The sequence below is a fragment of the Corapipo altera genome, unplaced genomic scaffold (genome assembly GCF_003945725.1).
Source record: "Corapipo altera isolate COAL_440 unplaced genomic scaffold, ASM394572v1 133, whole genome shotgun sequence".
Taxonomy (NCBI): Eukaryota; Metazoa; Chordata; class Aves; order Passeriformes; family Pipridae; genus Corapipo; species Corapipo altera.
In genome coordinates, this window is record NW_020884939.1 from 310,985 (window position 1) to 333,749 (window position 22,765).

Here is a 22,765-nt window from a genome sequence, read left to right on the forward strand (position 1 = left end):
CAAATTGTAAAGCTGCAAAGGAACTCCAATATGTGTACTGTGAGGCAAAACTAATGGGCCGATTTGTGAGCTGGAGTGGCAGTTCATCAAAAGTCTCTTCACTGTATGATGCTGTACCATCAAACCCCCAAATTCTACAGTTTGCATCTTGACAAGTGAGCTGTAAGGCCAAAAAGAGCTGAGGTGTGATTTTTTTTTCTGCTAGAACAGTTAGAGGGAGCTGCAAAGCACAGGTCCTATGTCTGTGTCATGGCTGTCAGCACTACAAATTTGCTAATTAATAAGAAAACAAGAGCTAAATATAAAACATGCAGGATTTAATTTCGAAGCATGAAGGAAGAAAAATGGCAGCCTTCTCCTGCAGTGACAGTAATTACTAAATTGAGGAGAACAAAAGAAGGACTTGTAAGAATGCAGAAGATGTTTAGGGGCAGGTATAGTCACTTATCCCTTTTTATCTAAAATATCACAGCTGTATAATGGTTTTAAAGCTTTAAAATACACAAAAATATGAAATTTTATGAGAAAAAAATATTTTGAAGAGCAATTAGAGCTGGAGAGATTCCTGTTTGTGCTTTTGGAAATTCTTCAAAGGCAAAGTAAAAATTATAAAGAGTTAGTTACTTTGGCAGTAATTATGTCACAATATGAAGGCATGTATTTCCTCTGGTCTGCTTTATTTTCTTTCCTGAGATAGCTGTAGCATTGTTTTTTCCTTCCAGGTTACTGTTTCTCCTTCATGTAACTGCAGCATTAAAAATGCTGTAATGTAGTAATAAAAATTGTGTTTTGAGAGCCATGAGATTTGTGGCTCTTGTGAGTCTCCATCAGCAGCTGAGTTCCACAGGTTTCAGGAGACTGTTCCACGTGTCTCTGCCCCTGGGCTCTCATGCCCTTCATCTAGGTTTGATATTTTAGATTTTCCAAGAAGGTAATAGGCAACACCAAATTATTTTATGAGGAAAAAAGTTAAAGGGTTTTTCTTTTGATTAGCACAAACTAATAATTTAGAAATACTTGAGTTACTAGTTAGTGATCTGAAAGTGGTGCACTTGTCTGGACAGAGCCGGTGCTATGCAGTAGAAATACAGACCTGTGTGTTTCTGTGCAGTGACTCGAGCAGTTTTTTAATCCTGAATTGAGTGAAAACTCCTTTGATTTTGTGGTAGTGCTCGGTATGATTAGCTGTGGGGCACCTTCTCGCTGGGGAAGAGAAATGTGCACAGGGAAAAGCAGGGAAGTAAAACCAGTGGAAAGTCAAGTCTTCTATAGTGTGTTGATAACTCTGCTCATCCCTTCATCTCTGCAGTGATCTGGAAAACCTTATTTGGCCAATATGCCTTTGGTATGATTCATCACCACAAGTGGTTTTGTCTGCCATGAACAAACCTGATAGTTTGTAAATTACAGTCTGGGACAGAAGATTACTTTTGAAATATCTTTTCAAAAGTAAATTGTTCCATTAAGAGATCTTTTTCTTATAAAGCAAACTTGTCTGCAGAAAATTTGTGGGTTTTTTTTTTTTTTTTATCACCATGTTTGAAATGAAGTCAAAATATTTCAAGATCATAGTCAGCTAATGCATGACTTCACTGAAACTTGTTTTCATTTCCTCCTGTCCTTTTGCTTGGTGTGTGGGAGTTTCTTCCCTGGTGCTTGGGATGTACTAGAGAGGGTCTTTCATGCATCTTATTGTGAGGGTTGGGGGAAACCCTGTAGAGCAGATCTTTCAGAAAGACAAACCCACTGAGGGGGAGGAGGATGAAGTACCTATTTGACAGCAGTCTTTAGCAAAGCTTTTTATATTTTTTTCCTTTTTTAATAAGATCTTTTTTTTTTGTTTGTTTCCCCCTAAATCAATTCCAGTCCAATTGAAACCTAGCATGTAAAATCCAGGTCTAATAACTTGCTGTTTTTTCACCAGCACTTCAGTGCTTTTAAACTTACTTTAAAGTGTAGAAGGTTGTCTTCGAAATCTGCTGTTCTGTGAAATGTTTTCACTGTCATATAAACCAAGAAACCAACATACAAAATGCTGTATAACAAAACACACATCTGCTTTTAGCATTTTTCTGGGGGTTTCAAAGGGTGTAAAGCCCTGAGAGTGCCTTGAAGACTTTTTTACCTGGAGCTGATTGTAGTTGTTCAAAGTACATGGATGATTTGTTCCTATGAGCTTTAACAGAGAAACTCAGGTTTAGATTTTCACTAGTTTTCCCGTTTCTGTCTGGTTCAAGGGCTGGGTAAGTGGTTTAAATGACTCAGTGGTAACTTTTCCTGTCTTTCATATTTTACCTTTTAAATGTACAGGCCTGATTCTGTGCTGTGTCAGGAAACTCTCCAGTAAGGCTTTTCATTCTGCGCTACTGTACTGTCATGCTTTCCTGGTGATCAAGGGGAGACTTTTCCACTTCAAGTTAAATAATCTCAAAAGTCAGGACTTCAGAAATAGAGGCACTATCCAGATTGGGCAGCAGAAATAATATCTAGCATTATAAACCTCAGAGATTTTGCCCACTCTCCCAGAATGTTGTGAGCACTGTAAGAGGCTGCTGGTGACCCTTGTAGCACTGATTTTCATGGATAGACCTACAAAAACTCCCCAGTGCCTGAGCACTTCAGGGCTGACCCAAAGTTAGAGCATCTAGTTAGGGGTACTGTCCAAATGCCTGTGAAACACTGCCAGCCTTGGTTTTGGAGAGGCTGGCAGTCCTTCCATCAAATAGCCTGTGTGCTGCTTTCAGAGATTCACTGCTGCAGGCTTGGTTGAAGTCTTAGGATTGCCTATGGATCCCGAACTCCCTTGATGGCAACCATTCACACCTTCCAACATAGTATCATTAGGCTAATAGTAATGACTGTAATCCCCTGGTGAGCTTGACAGAATCTGTTTTAAGATGTCGAGGGAAATGACATATAAACTCTGTAGTTTACAATATCTGCTGTCATTCTTGTAGTTTGCTACATTGTTCTTTAGGTATTTTAGGGGATTGCTTTGTATGAGGAATGTATTCCAACACCAATTTTCTTCTGCATCTTTACGTTATATGTGTAATGGAGTGATGGATGGCTCAGTGACACCTACCGGAGAGTTTGATGGGAGTCTGGTCAAGAGTGGTTATTGCCAATTGAACCTGAATTTAGCACAGGAATAAGGAATTGTACTTGGCAGAGTGATTAATTATGTCTGATAAGAATCAATAATCCTCTGTCAGTTTCTCTATATATCCTCTTTGAAAAGATGGACCTACAGTATCCATAGGATTTTGTAGCTGTCATTAGACTATGTGTGGAAACGGAAAGGGGTTACATGTATGTGATTGTGTTGTGAAAACCTTCCAGGACTGCTGTGATCATCTAACTAAGAAATAGTTGTGCTGGTGAAAGTTAATTGCTTCATTTGCCACAAAATAAAGAACTATATTCCCAAAAGTCATTCTTTGACTCAGAATAGCAAGAAAATAACAGCAATAATCATCTAATTTTTTGCCCCCCCCTTTTTTTTTTTTAAAGGAGAATGATTATTTAGAAAGAGAATTGATTTTTTTTTTTTTACTAGCAGATAACTGATTTAAACAGAAGAAAGTATCTCTAATGGTAACTAGTTTAAAATCTTGACATCTATAATGTAGAATTACTGTTACACCAAATGCAACTGTGTCTGTTATTTCGATGAGGTTCTGGGGGAAAGAAATTCCTGTGATTGTGATAGATTCTAAAATAGATGTGTCTTTGTATTTGCTGAGTTTCAAAGGTAGAAATGCTATTTCAGGATTCTAGGAAGGAGAAATAAATGAATAACTCTAAGTATCGTGCTTTGCATTTTAAAAAAACCCACACATGGATATTTCACCATTAGATCATGCCTTGCTATATGAATGATGAATCCTCTGAAAGAAACTTTCTCTGGATATTTTTAAACTAAGTCTCTAATTTTGGTTCTGCTGTTGAAACTTTGTTTGTGTGTCTTATATTAGCCCTGTGTTCTCTAAACTGCTTCTAAATGGAGCACACCAGAGAGAAATTTAATGCCTCAGAAAAAGGATTTAAATTTATTTGTGCAGTCATGGGCAGAACACTGATATGCCAGGGAGCACGTGAAAAGAAAATTCTTTTTTTAGAAGTCTGCCTCCAAGCTAGCAAAAAAAAATGCTTGATGGGTTTCTTTGGCTCTGTCTGAACTCTTCCATCTCCCTGCATGGAGCATCATCAACCAGCTAAAGATCACTCCAGCTGAGTGAGAAGAGAGAATATTCTCTGAGAAGAGAGACAATATTCTTCTGAAGAGTGAAATTCCTGTGGAGAGCTCTTACACTTTGGTAGTGTGGCAGTGCTGTCTTTCTCCTCCACCATCGTAACAAGAAAACATTTTTTTTTGTCTTGGCTGTCCTGCCAAGTGACTTTAAAGCCTGAGTACAGTTATCAACATCTTTGTGAAGAGAACTGTAAATAGCAAGTCGAATCAAATCTCCAGTCACACTTGCTTATGGTTGAAGCTGGGGGAGATGGTCTAAAATGATGGAACAGCTTGTGCCAACTGAAAAGATGCAATTCCACTCCTTCCACTTGTGCCCCCCGCGTGTGGCTTCAGCCCTGTTCATCTGACCCCTCTGGGAATTGCTGCCGTTCACTGAGCTGGACAACCCACACAAGTGCAAAGCGGGAGCAGTTCGGTGTCGTGTCATGGGGCTGGAGCTGGATGTGGTGCAATCAACCCAGCTGCTGGATGAAGGGCATGGAGGGAGACAGGACTGCAGAGCCAGGCATGGAGCAATTTGAAGAGAGACAAGCAGTAGGACAGACAGTGGTGTGCAAAGAGCTCTTAGATCAGCTCAGCTGTCCTGCCAAGTGACTTTAAAACCTGAGTACATCTATCAACATCTTTGGGAAGAGAATTGTTGTGAACAAAAGACAATTTTTTGTTGGAGCAGAGGACATTGCTAAGCAACTGGTAGCACAGTTGCAGTTAGAAATATTTATGTGACATAAGCTTTATTTTTTATGTGAGCACTTTGCCTCTCTACCTTCAGATCTTCTGTGTTGTTTGTTCTGAATTCCATGGCTGAGGTTCCCTGGCACTTAGGTCCCTTTTGAGGGTATTCTGCTAAATCCTTGAGCTAGATAAGATGCTTCCTATTCTTCTCAAGTCCATAATGCTACCATATATATTCAGGCATTGGTGGCTCTCATAAGCAGATTAACAATATTTTGGGACATGCAATTGTCCTTACTAATAAAGTTGATTTTTAAGGTAGAGATTGTAACTCTTGCTTCACAAGAGTGTTTTTCCTATTGTTTCTGTCACTTTTGTGATCTAAATGAATGGTGTGCAGGATAAATGAGGCAGCTGTTTCCCACCTGTTTGCAGACCTCCTCTGCTGATATAAACCATCACACAGCTGGCCAGATGTTCTTGGAGTATAATATTGGTAATTTATGGAGACCCTTGGAAACAGCTAAAAGGTGACATAATGTGAAGGGCATTAGAGAATTACAGTATGGATTCTGAAATTTGCCTTTTAAAATTCCTCTGCATGTTAACTGCTTAATGTTCTTATTGCCTGTGAGAAAATGGGTGTGTGGTTACTGAGTGAAGGGCCAGATTTGTTCTCTTTTCCTTGACTTCAGTGAAGTTGGCCCTGATCAGCACTGGTGTAACTTCAGTGCAAGTCTGGTGCTGTTATTCTGCTCCTGGAATCAGGTGTAGTCTACTCCTGACATGGCCTTTCAGATTCCTACACAGGCAAGAGTTATGCCTAAAAATAGAGATATTTTAGAGACTTACTGGATATTTCTTTCTCAATTCAGATAACAGTGATTCATATATTTGTTACAGAAATTTTTGGGGTTTTTTCCCTTCCTTTTCATTTAGTAATGCAGTAATTTAAATGCCAGAAATGGTCAAAGCCCTAAAATACTTATTTTTAACTTTTTTTGACCAAAATTTACCTCTAGGGTTTTTAATGGTTTGTATATTTTAGATTTTTTTTTGTTTGTTCTTGGTTATTTGTTCTTGGTATTATCTTCCTTTTTTACAACCTAAAAGATATTCTTTAACTCTCACACTGCAGGATTTCTACTGTTATGGACATCTGGTTTTTTTATAGTACTATGTTTCCCTAGTCCCCTAATTCTTAATCATATTGGGTTGGTTCTAGAGGATAGAATAATGTTAAACATGATTTTTTTCCCCCTCATTCTGCATTTGTAATCGTCTATGGCTTTTAAAGTGTGGACATGTCTGAGATGCAGGAAAAGACATGTAGGCAAATGGATAGTTTAATGACCTCATAGACTTTCAGGAGTCAGTGTGTAAATTATATTAACTCTCCGTGGCTTGCAGGCACTTTATCCTCAATCACTTAAACTTCAGTTGTCAGACAAGAAAAACAAGGAAAAGATGGGTTTGTATGTTAGGTTTATATGAAAGTAGCAACCTTGAATAAATGTATTAACAATATTAGATTTTAGGGCTCTCATTTTCAAAAGGTTACTCACAAAGCTGTCCTGTTGTTTCAGAACAGCAGCTTGTGGAAGGTAAGAATGCCCCACTAAATCTACCAAACTTAATAGGCTGGGATGGGGGTGCTGCTAAAACAAGACTGATGTGGTACTTGCATTTCCTTCATCTGAACTTTCAGATAGATTCAGCAAAATCTCCAGAGAGAAATGAATGGGAAAAATAATTGTGGTAAAAGGCAGAAGTCGAACACTCAGAAAAAAAAAAGAAAGTGAATTATTTGGGCTGTTACTTTATCGAAAAGAAAAATAGCAGGCAAAGGAAAGCAGAAACTAATTTGGTTTTGACACAAGCGTAGCAAGCATCCTAAGGAAAACTGCAGAGTAGGAAGGAAGTTTTGTACATGGAGAGAAATATGATGCAGTGGGGGTAAATGAAGCGTGGCTAAATAAAGAAACAGAGTTAAGGTATGAAACACTAAGGTAAAGTATGGAGAAAGTAAGAATTCAGAGAATAGATGGCAAAATAACATCTGCCCTGAGTCTCACGCTGCTGCTGAGCCAAGAAGTGACTCTGCAGGTACTTTGTGGCTTCTGTGATGTGTCTTCAGCAGCACAGGAGGGCAATGTGTTAAGCTGATCTGCAGCTTTAATTATGTTATAGGAGTGGCAGGAGGTCAATAATATTTGTAATATGAGCATTTGTGACAAATCAATTGTATAATGAAAGCAATTATAGGATCATTAGAAGTCTGATAACCCAATAACTTTGTGATAATTACTTCTCAGTTACAGGAAATAATTTACCACAGGAGATGCTGGAATATTAGATACGAACACTAATAGCTATAGTCATATCTGAGGCATATGTGCCATTTAGTATCAAGTTTGAATCCCGTCATTCATTTGAACATTGCAGATTTTTAACAAACAAGGGCTGGGTTTGGAAACATATATGTGGCTCTCTGGGTCCCTAAATAACTTGAGAAATATTACTGGATTGTGTCTTTTAATAGAAAGATGATGGAGGTTGTTTTGCTATTTGGATTTGCTTTTTTCCTCAGATGAGCATGGGCAGGAGGCCCAGGGTAGGGAGAGGACTGTGAACAAGTGGTTGAAGGCAGAGGGTGAGAATGAGAGTCTGCTTTTTTGACAGCAATTAGCAAGGGGCACTGGGTTGTATCTAACATGAAACAGTATCACATTCCAGTTCTGAAACTGGACTCTACCTCTGGTTAACTTCTGAGATACACCCCCCATCCCAGCCCCCTTCATTTCTTTAACCTGTGCAGCTGAATAAACTGACTTCTTTTTCTGAAGAAAATAGTTAGTTGTGTTCTTAAGCTAGTATGACCATAGAATGGTTTGGGCTGGAAGGGACCTCTAAGATCATCTAGTTCCCACCTCACTGCCATGAGCAGGGGCACCTTCCGCTAGAGCAGGTTGCTCAGATGCCCATCTAACCCAACTTTGGAACACTTCCAGGGATGGGGCATCCACACTTTCTTGGCAACCTGTGCCAGTGAATATGATGATATGATTTATTATTTATTAAATGGTTCTGTCTGAAGAAAGGACAATTGTTACCTTTCACAGAAGCTTTTAAGCCAAACTTTTGACTATTGCAAGGAAAACTAATTTTTAGTTCTACAAATCTTGTACTTTCTTTGCTAGCAAGTAATTTCCATTGTATCTGTTACGGTACTGCTGAAATTTATAAACAAGGATATGATGCTGAAAACAAAGTATGTGAAGAAGAGGTTGCCTGCAGTGTTTCTGAACCTGATGAGAGAAATCAGTGTGCATGCACATCATTTCTGATTCACTGTAATCATGCTGCTGGCACGTGGTCTCAAGGTATCCCATAGGCTATGGTTTTGCTTGCTCTTTGTTAGTGGGTTTTGCAAAAGGTTGTTTTGGAGATGCGTAAAATGCTGGCCATGGCCCTCTTCAAACTAGATATTTTAAAGACAAGTGTAATAGTAAGAGAGATGAATAATTTTGAAATTACAGCAAAATACTGAGAATTAAGTAACAGAATTTTGACTTATGGGGAGTTTTAGTCATCTTCAGCATGTTTGGGGTTGTATCTTCTGTAAATTAATCTCTTAGTCCTCAGGAACATGTTGGAGAGAAGGAATTACTGGTTGTTGCTCATTCTAGCACACTGATTGGAGTGAAATGACACAGAAGTGTTTCATTTAATTCCTCACCTTAAGGAAGAACTTGGATCCATAAAAAAAAAAATGAATCAAATCTCTGTGGCAACATGTTAATTTTTTTGTGTAAATAGCAGGCTTTCCCCATATTTCTTACCCCAAGGAAGAACATCCTACTGTATGTACATGTATGTACATTTAGATGAGCCCTCTCACACACATGTAGTAGCCTTTTAAAATTAAAAACATGGAAGAGCTGAAGTTCATTCTGTCAGAGGACAAAATACAGTAAACAAGTGAAACACTTTGGAGTTCCTGCTGGTATCCTGTGACACAGTAATTCAGAATGGTTTCTTCTCCCAGCATTGTGTGCCAAAATGTTTGCCTGTATTTGCATTTAATAGTGTTAAAGTGCCTGTTGCTCTGGATTCCACTGGTGTTTTCAGTTGTGCATCCATTACATACCGTACTTCTTGCTTACTTTTTCCTCAGTCTCATCTACAGATTTTACAGTTATTTTTTCCCATCAGGTGGCTAATTGTAAAAAGTGAATTATCAAAAGCCTGTAGAGCCTCCAGGAACCCATTAAAAACCCTGCTCCCCTGATGAGGATTTTCTGCTTCGACTTTCAGCTGAGATTTGTCACTTAATCAGCTTGTAATTTGATTAGCACGCGACATGTATTGACTTTGTTTCACTTTAGGTTCTCAGTCAACATTTCAGAAAGGACTAGGTCTAATTTATCCACATAAAATTCTAACTACATCAAGTAATTTTCTTTTTAATATCAACTGTTTATTTCATCAAGTTAGTTGAGATGCTTTTCCTGCAAATATATCCTGGTTGGAATTAATTATATTACCATAAATTAATTCTTTGTTTATGAAGATATAACTAGATTGTAGTTTATTCATGTGAACTGTTTCATAGAGTGGAGAAATAATAAAGTTGAAGTTTCTGGAAATAAACCAGTTTCAGTTTGTTTTCAAAGTAGTTCAGATTTTGGGGCTGGGGGTTAAAGGTACTGGTGCTGTCACACTTGGAATGGAGTGCTTAGTATTAAGTGGGATTCAGACTGGTGATGGGTGTGAATGTGACTTTTTTTTGTGAATAGTAAATATTTTTGTAGTTTTATAGGTGGCAGAAAGTTGTTTGCAGAAGTTGCAGGCCACCATTGGGCCTTCTGGCCCTTAAGAATGAGGTAAGAGCTGTGTCTTCCTTCTATTTTGTTACTCTAGATGCAAAATGTTTGTTTAGACAAAACTTATATGTGATTTCCTTATGGTAGTACTAAACTGAGAAAAGTTTATCAGTTTTTCCAAGTTCTGTGACAGCAGGTGTGAAACATAAACTGCATTCCTTGATATTTATCCTCATCTATAGTATGGAATAAATCAAACTAGAAATTTGCAAATAGCTTCTGGTTATCCAAAATTTGTGTTGTGTCCATCCTCATGTCCTGCTGCAACCTCACCCAAACTCCAAAAAAATCTCTTTATGTGCTTTTCATTTACCTACTCTAAAACAGGTAAGAAATTGTTTTATGTATGTCTCTGATATGCCTCTTTAAATTAATCAGTGTGTTAAAACTGTAGTGAATTTTTGAGTGTAAGCAATACTTGGATCAAAAATCAGTTAGAGAATCATACTTAAGAGTAACTTTACTGTGTAAAGCAGTAGTCAGATTTTGAAGGTGCTTCAGTCAGTAAAACATTTGAGTCTTCTTGGCTGGCATAAATGAAATTAGTGGAAAGAGAGTCTGGATGCTCCTTAAAATGCTTTCAGGAAAAAGTATATTTTGGAGGCTCTTAGGTCAGTTTTTGAACCATTTAACATTGGTTTCCTTCTAACATTTTTAAGTAATGTAAAGGCACAGTGCCACTGTGCTTTTGTGTCAATTGATATGGGAGGCAAGTCCTGTTCCTTTCAGCTACCTGGATAGTACTTTGCCAGAAAAGTGATGTGAACTCACAGCTTTCATTGGGAGATTTAATAAATGCTCATACTCACATAGTCCTTCCTGTGTGTGATGGTTGTTTCTCTTCACTGCTGTGTGTTGCAAAGTAATTAATTTGCCAGAAGTGTTGATTGTAACTTTGGCCACTCAGGCTGATGTCCAGTAGTGGTAGGGGACATTCTGAGATCTCTCCTCTTTCCTCTCCAGCTGGCAAGAGTTTGTTTGGCTTGGATCACTTTTGTTAAACTTCACTTAAAGGTAAGGAACAGGTCACAGCAAAGGGTTGCTGCACATCGTCCCATGCCCCTATGGCAGCACAGTGCTGAAAATGGTGAGGGCCAATGGTGTGTTCAGTGCTTAACACACAGTTTCTACCTGCAGGAAGATTTTGGCATGACCTTTTTTCTGCCCCGAGGTTAAATGTCATATTTAGCACCTATTCTTTATTATCTAATTCCTGATGTTTCTAGTTTTATAATGTTAACATAAGGCACTCAGGATTCTATCAGCTTAAACTGGCATTAGAAGTTCAATTATATATAGTATTAGCATAAATAGTTATTATAGTAATATGGTTCTATGTTTTGATTTTATTGCTAGTCCGTCTTTCAACATGTCTTCTAATGACTACAGACTAATTAGTAGTACTGTCTGCTCACAGTGCTATTGGATTTCAAAAGACAATGTAGCAGGGAAAATTATTGCAAAAATGAAGCATTTATGTTTTGAATTCAATGAAAATTGCAGAAAACGTGAGACTTTTAGATTAAGGATATGTAATGACATTAAGGCTGCATGGATTATTTATTCTTTTAAGTTCTATGTCCAATGTGTGTGAACGGTGAATAAGTTAACCATACACTTTCTGTCTGCTCTCTTCTCTGTAGGAGCACCCTCTCTTTAGTGTTTCTAATCCTGAGGTCTCAAGCGTTTCTTTGCTTGGAACTGAAATAGCCACTATCACTTTCTGAAATTCCTTTTAGAGAAAAATGACAGGAGCTTTTCTAGAAATAGATTTTTTTAAAAATCAATCATATTCTCTCTCTGCTTCCCATTTGAAAATTCAGCTAATTTAAACATGAGCAAATAGTGGGAGTTTTCTGCCTTCAAAACCCTTTTCCATTCGTTTTCTCTTGAAGGGAAGTAATACGTGGGCCTGAATTAAGGGCAAGGCAAGCTCTGGATGTGAGGCCAAAGATGCAGCTTATATAGAACCACGGAATGATGTAGACTCTAAAGTATCTCCAGAAGTCATTGTGTCCAACCCTGCACTCACACCCATGGCAATTTATAACATGTTACTCAGTAAAGTCGCTGTTCAGCTCGAAGATCTGTGTTTCTTTGGGTTTGTGGCTTTATTTTTTCTGTGTTTCTCTTCTCTTTTTGACAGAGGATTTGTTATAAGCAAAATTGTTTGCGAACAAGAATTACTCTTTATCTGGGGAAACCTGCCCCTTTTTTTGGAACCCAGGAATTTATCCCCTGACTTGGCACAGCATTGAACTGCACCCTAACAGAGCTGTGCCACCCCACCTGCTGTACTCACTAAGGGACAGCCCCCCGTTTGTCTGGAGTTTGTCTCCTCTTTTATCACCTGGAATCCAGAGGGTACTGAGCAACCTTGGAGCTGGTGCATTGAAACCAGCCTTCAGCAGCCAGGCTTCTTCCTGGGAGGCGCCTCATGCATCATTCTCACTCCCATCCAGCTCACTTAGAGCAGTTTCATACAGTTGCTATAGCAATGCTCCTGTTTGTCCTTCACGGGGCTGCAACCTTATGCTACATTGAAATTTTATTATATAAAGTACACTATTAAGAACTACTTGGTGTGGTGTATTCCAGGATCTAAAGTTAGGTGATGTAATTTGCATCAGTGTTGGAGGGTTGTTATATATGACCTGCACTCACACCAACCTCTGTGTAAAGGGTCGTGACATTTAGGCAAAGGAATCCCAAAATCCTGCAGTTTTCACTGGAGGCTGATGGCTGGATAAGAGGGGCTACTCTGCCCAGAAATTTCAATTTTTGCTGTGGGAGATGTGCTCCATCAGTTTAGTCAATGGAAAGGGATACACTGTTGCTGTTATTCATCCTCACTGTCCACTGTAGCCTTTTATTTCCTTAGTAATAATCACATGGTCTCCTTATTGATACGGGTGATTTAAAATTATGCAGTAGTTTTTATTGTACCCCCCAAAGAAAATGTAACCAGGAAAGTAAAGAATTTAGGTGTGGAGTTCAAGTAGAATGACAGAAGATAATGTGGCCAACATTTCTATTAAAGTCTTGGGACATGTTATTTACAACTACTTTGTGTTTTATACTGTAATTAATAGAAGATAGCTAAAGGACACTCTCTTTGACAAACTGATTTAGGGTAATTGAGCAATGGACAACCTCCATTTTAAAAATGTCAATTTATTAACACAGTTAGGAGCTGTATCTAGCACTTCCAGACATCAAATTGGTGAATTTTATTCAATGCAGTAACTTAGTCTAGTTAATGACAAGACAACAATTTTGTTTATCTAGAGCAAGTCACTGGTTAGAATTTCTTTTGGGCTCTAAGTCATTTGGATGGGTGGTCCAGTCTTGCATGTAAAAGTGATGAATTCTTATTAGCAGCAAAATTCAGAGTTTGCCTTCACTGAATTTTGTTATCACATTTGAATAATCTCTACAAACTCAAAATACTTAGGGGGCAAAGGAAGTGCTGCAGCTAATCTGAATGCAGAATTTCTTCATGTTCCAAGCCATGAATTGCAGAAATTAAATCCTTGCCATGGGCAGGCAGAGAGAGAATTAATTACACCAGTATCAGTAAAATAGAAACAATTCTAAATGCATATGGATAAAGAAACCAGCAGCAATGCTCTTAGCTGAAAAGTTTTGATTTTACCATGCTTTTTAGTATTTTTAATATGGTAGCATAAAACTTCTTATCTGGTTAATGTTATCATATGTGAACAGAAATCTTGACCTAAGAGCTGGAGAATGAATTATTCATATCTGAGAAGAAGAAGGAAAGAAGAAAGTTCAGCCAAAGGTGAGAAAAAAGGCAACTTGTTCAGAAGGGAAGAGGAGATAGGGATTCTATTCCTGGCCTGCTCTGTGACCCTGGGCAAGCAACTTTATCTCCAGCTTCCCCCATTATTTCTCCTGCCATTTACCAGTCTTGGCTATTTAACCTCTCTGAGGCAAGGATTGTGTCTTGATCGCTGGGGCTCTGATCTTAATTGAGGCTTTGGCATTTGACGGCAAAACAGGGAAGAATTAGCAGAGTTTGTGTGTGCCTGTGGGAGAATGTTTGAAAGCCCAGGGAAGTGAAGTAGGATAGTTACAGCAGTAGTTAATCCCTCATCCCAAGAGTAGGTGTGCACCACTGACATGGGACAATGAATGCCTGTGCTACTTGCAACATTAATGGACTTGCTAATATTGTAATAATGTATTTCCTCTAAAGAGTCATTCTGGCAACCTGACAAACCACCATTTAGCTCTAACAATCAGTTTGATGTTCTTTTTGAGCAATAGACTTGTTGATTAATTTGAGAAGACTGAAGCTGCAATTGTCACACCAGAATAAACTAAGGAATTGAAGTGCAGAGGGAAAGAACAGGGCAATGACATGTCACTGTTTCCAAGCTTCTTGCTGAGTTTGGAGATTTGCACCATTCTCTTTCTGCCATCAAGGATCTTTTTCTTACCTTATTTTTGCATGTCTTCTCTGTTCTCCTATCAAAACTTTGAGCTTTGTGTGCTCACTTGCACAGCTCCCACAGAGACTCCTTTCCTATGGACTGCTCTCCTATGCTAATTTCTGCCAGTCTTCTTCATATTCCAGTGCCTCAGAAGAATGCAGCTGGGGAACACATTGGGAATAAATTGTTTTATGTTTACAAAAAATCATATACCTGTTACGTTCTTAAAGGGATTGGTTCCAGCAAGAGCCCTTCAGAAGCAATTAACTAAAGCTTATTAAAATCTGTGTCATATATGAAAAAGGGAAAACAAAAAGCAACACAACCAACCAAATATAACTCCTCTTTCTCTATCTCATGTGTGGAAAATTACTTTTAAAATGGTATTTTAACCTCTGCTCTGTCTATATATATAAACTATAAGCAATGTAGCGTATACAGCTTTTCTCCCCTCTTTTAGGAGAGCGACAAAGCAGACCAACCATGTTGTGTCCCATGCTCCTTTGCTCCTACTGGTTTTCCATCGTCAGTTTTATTTGTGCAAATGTTTATCCATAACAACTCTTTAAAATTGCTTATTCTGAACTCCATTCAAAGGAAAAGATGGAATGATTACTTATCACTTCAGGATAGAGTGCATGAAAACACACTTTGCCTGAAACTGGACTGGGTAATAAAATCAGCAAACTGGAAATATTTTTATCTATTTTTCTGAGGAATCTTTGCAATTTTGTGAGAAAACCAAAATCCTCATTTTCAGTCAAATCAGTTTGTTTCTCTTTTAAGGGACTAGCTGTGTATGTTTCTGTGGAGGTGGCAACACACTAGGGAGAAGGCTGACTACTGTTATCTACAAATCTTATATTTAAATATATAACGTTCAAGACAGATACAGGGATAAATTCAAGTGTCTCTGGTAAACAAGTCCACTTCTTTCCGTATTCCCCAGAGAAACAAATTTCTTTTCCGGCAGTTTCCTGCCATTTCTACAGAACTACAAGGTTGATATTTCTCCTGAGTGAAGAAAATTTATTGCTGTAATTTCTTCAGATACACTTAATATCAAAATACCAATTCCTACTGCAGAACGAACTCTTAGTCCATTCTTTTTGTGCATTACTTCTTGCCAGCTGTGCCAGAAGATAGAGTTATCTTAACTGTCTGTCCCTATGGTTAATATTATTTTGAATATTTGAAGAATACGACTAGGGAAGTGAAACAAAGAGATAGAAAAAGGACAATTTATATAATTTCTATTTTGAGACATGACTGACTTTAAATTTCATTTGTTTAAGGATGTTTATTCAAATCGATCTTTGTACATTAAACTTTGTCAGAATCCTTATTTGAACTTTAGTTATGGTCTTTTTATGGATGGAATGTGGGCTGAAAGTGAATTGAGATAGTTAGCTCGGGTCAAATCTCTTGGATTTTGTGGAATACGTGTTCAAGCAAGAACTTAGAATATGAGGACATGACAGGGTATATTTCTGTGTTCAACCACCAGTTACTGCTGAGTGCTGTTTCCAAATTGTTCTTCTCCTCCCTCTCTTATAGTATCCACAGATCTATTTGTGAAGCTTATTTGTGGAAAGGGAACTTGGCCATTTTCCTTTCAAATCTGTTTTTTCATTGGAATTCGGGGCGTGCGGCAATTTGATGAAATCCTCATGGATTTAGAAATCACTACAATTGCTATTGTCTGCAAACAGTTGTTTAGGAGAGAGGTGCACTTTCATGTCAAATGGAAGGTGGGCAGCCTGGTGTTACAGAGGATATTTAGAATGAAAAATTTGCCCGTAAGACACAAGAATTCTGCAAAATGTCAGTGTTATTTCTTCAGGCTTATCAACCTTCTCTGCAGTTGCTTGTGTTCCATTTGTGCCATCTATCCTGGAATCTAAAGTGAACTAATGTATAATAAATCCACAGAAACCCTTGTGATTCTTACTCCTGTTTTGGCTTGAGAAATTAATTTTTCGGTATCAATATTGTTAAATTACTTTTGGAAACTTTTAATAAAACCCAGTTACAGTTATGTCACTCAGGTTGTCACTCATGATTCCTGGGAAGAACCGTTTTCAGTTGTTCTCACAAAAGAATTTGTGTTTCTGTCTGTTGGGCTTGACTGGAATGTGAAGATTAGAACTTTGCATCCAATTGGAAGCAGGAATTTTAAAATAAGTTGTCCACTTATGCATGAGGAAAATGAAGCCAGAGTGGAGATCTGGCTCTATTCTGCTTAGTGTATGCTAATGTATTCTTCTCAGTGTAATCTTTTACCTTGCCTAAATAAACTTTTAAATGCATATTTCTCTCAAGGTGCTCATAGAAGTTTATGTGAGTCTGCAGTGTGCAGCAATTCCCAGAAAAATAATACCAGGAGAAGTCACTGTAAATTGTGTTGTCATAAAAGCTAGAATCATTCATTTCCCTTTACAATTTAAAACATTGCACAAGACTCTCCAGGGTAGAGATAACATCTCCAGCTGGCCTGATTTGTGTTACTAAAAGTAACAACACCAAAAAAGTATTGCCTTTTATAATTTAAAATCGAATATATACCTTATTACCAGAGTAGGAGGAATGCATTTTGCTGTAGTTCTCATGGCAATGTCCATCAGGAGGAAAAGAAGAAAAGGAAAACACCCTTGCTCAATCACAGAACATCCTGGATCAGAAACATTTGGTAATGTTGATTAGAATTCAGTGCAAATTAACTTGAAACGGATCAAATAAAAGCAGCGTTTGTGGACGCTGTGTGTATGATACATCTTTCCAAAATTAGTCTTTTAAAATGCTACCTGTTTTGACATTCTGATTTGATTTTGTGGCTTTTTTTGTCCCTCTGAACAGCTTTAGCTGTCTCTTCCTAAACAACATGAAAATATAAATTGGCCAAAGGTTACAGGAATTCCGAAAATGCTCTGCAAACCCTGGTGTCTGGGTAGGTGGGGTTGTTTGTGAGGGGCAGTGACACTTCCCATCAGTGTTTGAAGAGGGTCTGGGAGGCACGGGCAGGGCAGGACATCTCTTTGTAGAAGTGCAAGGAGAAGGAAAGGCCATAGGGGATACACTCTGTAGTGCTCCAGGCTCTTGGCAGTAGGGTAGTACGTCTAAGAGTTCTATGAAATCTGAATGATCTTATAGGTAAAAGGGTAAAAGCCCATCAGCATTCAAGTGTCAAAGTCTCCTCGACTTGAAGGGGATCAGAGTTAGCTCAGCTGGGTAAAAGCTAATGTAAAAGGATCAGGCAGGAGTGGATGCTGTTACATGGCTCTGTGTAACAGAAAAGGGAGAGCAGGATCCACGTGCATCATCTCTGTGACCCTTCCGGGGTTGTCACCAGACAGCCCTGATGGATGGAGCTGTGGCTGAAACTGTTACTGCTGATCACTGCTGCTCTAGTGCATCCTTTTGTTCAGGGTTGCTGATCCCCCTGCAGTGACTGGAGATGCGAGTTGAATTCCAGCCAGAGGACCCTTTGAACCCTCAGCCACTGTTCAGCAGTAGCTCAGGCACACACATGTATTTTCTTCAACCAGCACTGCCATGGCTATGATTCTGGCAGAGAGGTGGAGCACACAGCAGTTGAAGCTTGCACAAAGGGTTGGTTTTGTTGTTGTGCAAGAGTGAGAAACCTTCAGTTAATTTGCTTCGTAATTGGTCTGAATTAATCGAGGGTGCAACTCCATTAGCTTCAGCTGACCCTGCAACATCATTAAAATGATAGAAAGGTATTGATATTTCCCTAATGCAGGCAAGAGTTTGTAAAAGGACTCATACTAATTCTTGTATAATGGAACAAAGAATCTACATATACTTTACTTTCTGTTTTGTAAGTATATTTCCTCAAATAAAGCATGGATTATTTTAGCTTGCAGCACTGAATTGCTACATGTATCAAACCCATTGATTCTTTTGCAAAAAGATGTTAATTGCAGTTTTTGCAAAAGAATCAAAGTATTGTAGATAAGGAGAAAAGGAAGAATTGGAGGGACAATACAGGCTCTGGAACAGAATTCATAAACTAGTAATGTCCTAATGGCAAACTAAAAAGTGAGTGCAGTCACCTGTTTGAAGTAGACAAAAATGTAAGTGATGATTGGCCCAAATTAGAGTGGGTTTTCTGGTTTACCCCTAGCTACAGTGGTTGTGCAAAGGCAAGCTGTTTATCTAGAATTTTGAAGGGGTTTTGGAACTACTCTTCCTACCAAAAGGAATGCCCTGTGTTGAAAAGCAAGATAACCTGGTTGGTTGTTGTATCTGGACTTCTTTACACTTGTCCATATTATTTTTCTCTTCAAGAAATGCTCTTGCAACATGGTTAGATTTAAATTCTCAATGGTCTTAAGCTATATAGAATCATAGAATCATAGAATCATAGAATCGATTGGGTTGGAAAAGACCTCTGAGATCATCGAGTCCAACCCTTGGTCCAAATCCAGTCCATTTGCTAGATCATGGCACTCAGTGCCACATCCAATCTGCGTTTAAAAATCTCCAGGGATGGTGAATCCACCACCTCTCTGGGCAGCCCATTCCAATGCCTGATTACTCTCTCTGTAAAGAATTTTCTCCTGATATCCAACTGAAATTTCCCCTGGCGGAGCTTAAGCCTGTGCCCCCTTGTCCTATTGCTGAGTGCCTGAGAGAAGAGACCAACCCCCACCTGGCTAGAACTTCCCTTCAGGTAGTTATAGACGGTGATGAGGTCACCTCTGAGCCTCCTCTTCTCCAGGCTAAACAATCCCAGCTCCCTCAGCCTCTCCCCATAGGGCTTATGCTCCAGTCCCTTCACCAGCCTTGTTGCTCTTCTCTGGACCCGCTCCAGCACCTCAATATCCTTCCTGAACTGAGGGGCCCAGAACTGAACACAATACTCAAGGTGTGGCCTCACCAACGCAGAGTAGAGGGGAAGGATCACTTCCCTGCTCCTGCTGGCCACGCTATTTTTGATACAGGACAAGATCCCATTGGCCTTCTTGGCCACCTGGGCACACTGTTGGCTCATGTTGAGCTTCCTGTCAATTAGTACACCCAGGTCCCTATTTTTGCAAGAATTTTTTTTTTTATATTCTCCTTTATTTAAAAATGTTTTACTTAATCAATACTTAAACTTCAATCAGTGCTGATAAACTCGTATACCTTGGAAAGTGCTCCTTCTATTTCTGGCATGAAAAGGGCTTTTATATCTGGAATATTTTCTGCCTTTCCCAGGAGTGCTAGTTGGTCTAGTGAAAGATAATACTTCTACCTAAGACACTGTTTCTGTCTGTGTGTTTTCTCTATTCCAGCTGTTGTAAAACATGTTGGAGCAAAATATTTTGGCACTGTTGCTACTATAATCAGTTTACAAACCAGCCATTGTTTTTTCAATTAGTCTCCTTTTCTAAAATGATCTGCCATGTGATAAACCTGAGCCCTATATCAAGATTCTGAATGGTGAACCTGTATTAGTTTTAATGAGTCTACTGAAAATGTACTGGGTCACCTGAAAAGTACTTTGAGCCATATTCACTTGATTGAACATCCTTTTGTTTTGGTGGTAGTTTCTTGACAACATCCTTTAGGTCTCTATTTCCCTGTGAGTATCTACCTGACACTATGACTGCTTACAGACCAGGAGCAAAGGAGACTCTTTAAAAGAAATGTAAAAAACAACTGTTGAAATGGGTATTTCCAGAATAACAGAGTAATTCGGTATGTTTTTCCTTGACCTTTCTGGCCTTGATGCTGGCTTAGTTGTGTAGGCTTGAATGCAGCAAAAGCAGGAGAAACAGTAAATGGGATTTTGCCCAAGGCTGGCAGTCTTTTTAAAGAGGATCTGAGGGCATTCTCGGTCACTGTGGGTGGTGGTATTACTGGAACTAAGAGGTTAGTGGGTTTACACTAACTGCTGTATAGAGGATGTTCCTTTCAAGTTGTCAAAGCCTCAGACAGGTCCTGTCCAGAATCTATGTTAGCTGTAAAACTATGCTTGACTTCTCCAATTCCAGGGCTGTTATCTTTTTTTTTCTGTTTTCTCCCCTTCCTTGTTAAGTCAGAGATCTGGCTGAGTGGAATACTTCACCCTAATAATAGAATTGAGGAAAAACTACCTGGGAACAAGGCAATGTTCCTGCTTTTTGTTTAGCTCTGAACTAACCCTCATAACTGAGTCCCGTATGTCCCTCTGTGCCAAAAGCAACTAAGTAAACTCCTAATTTAGGACTTTAGAGGTCCAGGATGTGCCACCACCATTTACCTGAAATGCAGATTCTTTTCTGCCCCTTCCCATCTGGAGGCAGTGGAACCAGCTGTGTTTGCAGTAGCAGAAGGGTACATCCAAGGTAAGACTTATTACTCCTTCTTTTTCTTCCTGACATCTGAGAGAGGATGTTGTATTGTGTTTGCTGCTTGTCACAGCCCTGTCCCTGGCTTTACTGAAAATGTATTCAGGGTGCTTCTTCAGGGGAGCTTGTCCTGCAGTTAGGGATTTGTCCATGTCCTCTCCGTGAACACAGAGAGGCTTTCATTTGGCTGAATAAGGAACAGTTTCCTGCAGAACATGCCCTGAAAATGGCAAGAGCAGCTTACCAGTGTGGAGAGAGAGCAGGGTATTGAGGAAGGAAAATAGAAGTCCGCTGGGAGGATTGTGATTCATTAATTCTACTTACAATTGAGAGAGAGGAAACACTGAGTAAAGATCTGTCTCCCTTTCTTCCCTCACTTAACTGCTTCTGTCCAAATAATAACGAAAAAACAACTATTCTCTTCCTCTCTTTTTCACTTTTACTGTTGTTTACAGAAAAAAACCTACTCACTTCAATATGAAGTCTGCACATTTATTTTCATCAGATTTATCTGAGATTCCCCCCTGCCCCCCTGCTTAACTGGCAATGGAGGAAATGCTTTGGTGAAATCCAAACTTTGTTGCACTTTCTGCGAGTCTGTAAATGATGGGTGACAACGGGGCATAGATATTTAGGTTTAAAATATATTTCTCTGAATACATTACTAGTCCAGACTCTGCTTCTTGGTTTCTTGCTGTTTATTGTAGATGACATATTTGCTCCAGAAGCTGTATTCCAATAACTCTGTGATTTCATTTGGGTTTTTTTTGCAAATACTCTTTTTATTTATGGCAACAGAATCAAAGCATCAATGACTATCACTGAATAAAAAGATGTGTTGTATGTATAAGAATAGAGAGCAAACATTCCATAAAAAAAGAGAAGTAAATTTGAGTTTGTTGCATCATAAAGTCATAGGATAACTCAGGTTGGGAGGGACTTCCAGAGGGCTCTAGTCCAACCTACTGCTAAATGTTTTGTGGAGACCACAGAACTGCTCTGGGTAACCTGTTGCAGTATCTGGCTGTCCTCTGTGTGGGGGGGCGAAGTCTTAACCTCTCTTGTCCCTCCTCCACTGCACTGTGTGATATAACAAATTACCTCTCTCTTAAACTTGTTGCTTGCTTTTGAAAGGAGTAGTGAGGATATGTCAGGAAATACAGTGCAATATTTATTTTGACTCCATGGGGCTGGACATACAGTACATGGACTCAGAGTTTACAGCTGGTTCTTACTGTGGCAAAGTGGAAAGCTGTTGAAACCCCTATGGTGTGGTTGGTTGTTGTTGTCCTCCTTTGCTTCTGGAAAGTTTATGTAAATCCATGAGTGTGCCTGATAAATGATATCTGTGATCTCTGATCCCGCTCAGAGATAGGGAAGTGTTTCATTGTGATCAGTCTGTGTGGCTAACAGCATGAGGATGCGGGGATAAAGAACTCCTCTAAATTGGCTTTTCTGTCAATAGAGGGATAAGAGGAACTCTAACTACATACTGGAGACCTGTAAAGACTGAAGAAAAAGGAAAACTTTGAAAGCAGTGCAATGCTTAAGATGAAACTAAGACCTAGTGCAGCCTCGTAGAACAGCTCAGAGACTGGCAGGCTGGCCAGTTTTCACTAAAAGGGGCTTAGGGAGATCTGCACCCTCTGACAGAGAAGCTGACTTCAGTGGAGTTTTCATGACCACACTGAGCAGTTTGTTCTCTGAGATTGCAGTGGAGATAGCACTAACATAAAGCTCAGTTTTGTTTGCCGATACTTACCTATCATCATTGAAGAAGCCTGACTTGCAGATCAACTTCTCTTCATGGATTCTGATGAGTCTTTTAATGAGAAAGAAGAACGAGTAAGCTGGAGGTAGTTCTGTGAAGCTGAGTTAGTTATCCTCTGTCTGTCCTTTCTCAGTATTTCTGTATGAGACCAACAGAAGTTTAAATCAAAGGGCTCATCTAAACGAGGCTCAAAGCATGAAAAATTTCAGACCAAGTTCCTTCTGTTACCACTGAGCTGAATTCCTGTTGAAATTCCTGCCTTCTTGACTCAAAGTGAATCATTAGTGATAAAATTATCAGAGATGCAACCTAATCACTCTGTAAAATGAGCAAGATTGTGTTTCGCTCTCTGCTAGGTAGTTCTATTAAGATGACATGTTGAT

At 39.0% G+C, this 22,765-nt stretch overlaps 1 long non-coding RNA gene across 4 annotated transcripts in view; it reads left to right on the forward strand.

Annotated features, from left to right (window-relative positions):
* The window catches only part of LOC113955435, a 320,550-nt gene that overhangs the window by 182,455 nt on the left and 115,330 nt on the right, over nt 1-22,765 (forward strand). For all 4 annotated transcript variants that reach the window (XR_003530550.1, XR_003530551.1, XR_003530552.1 and 1 more), the window contains exon 10: nt 9,756-9,819. This is a non-coding gene — a long non-coding RNA (uncharacterized LOC113955435). The remainder of the gene's footprint in view (nt 1-9,755; nt 9,820-22,765) is intronic.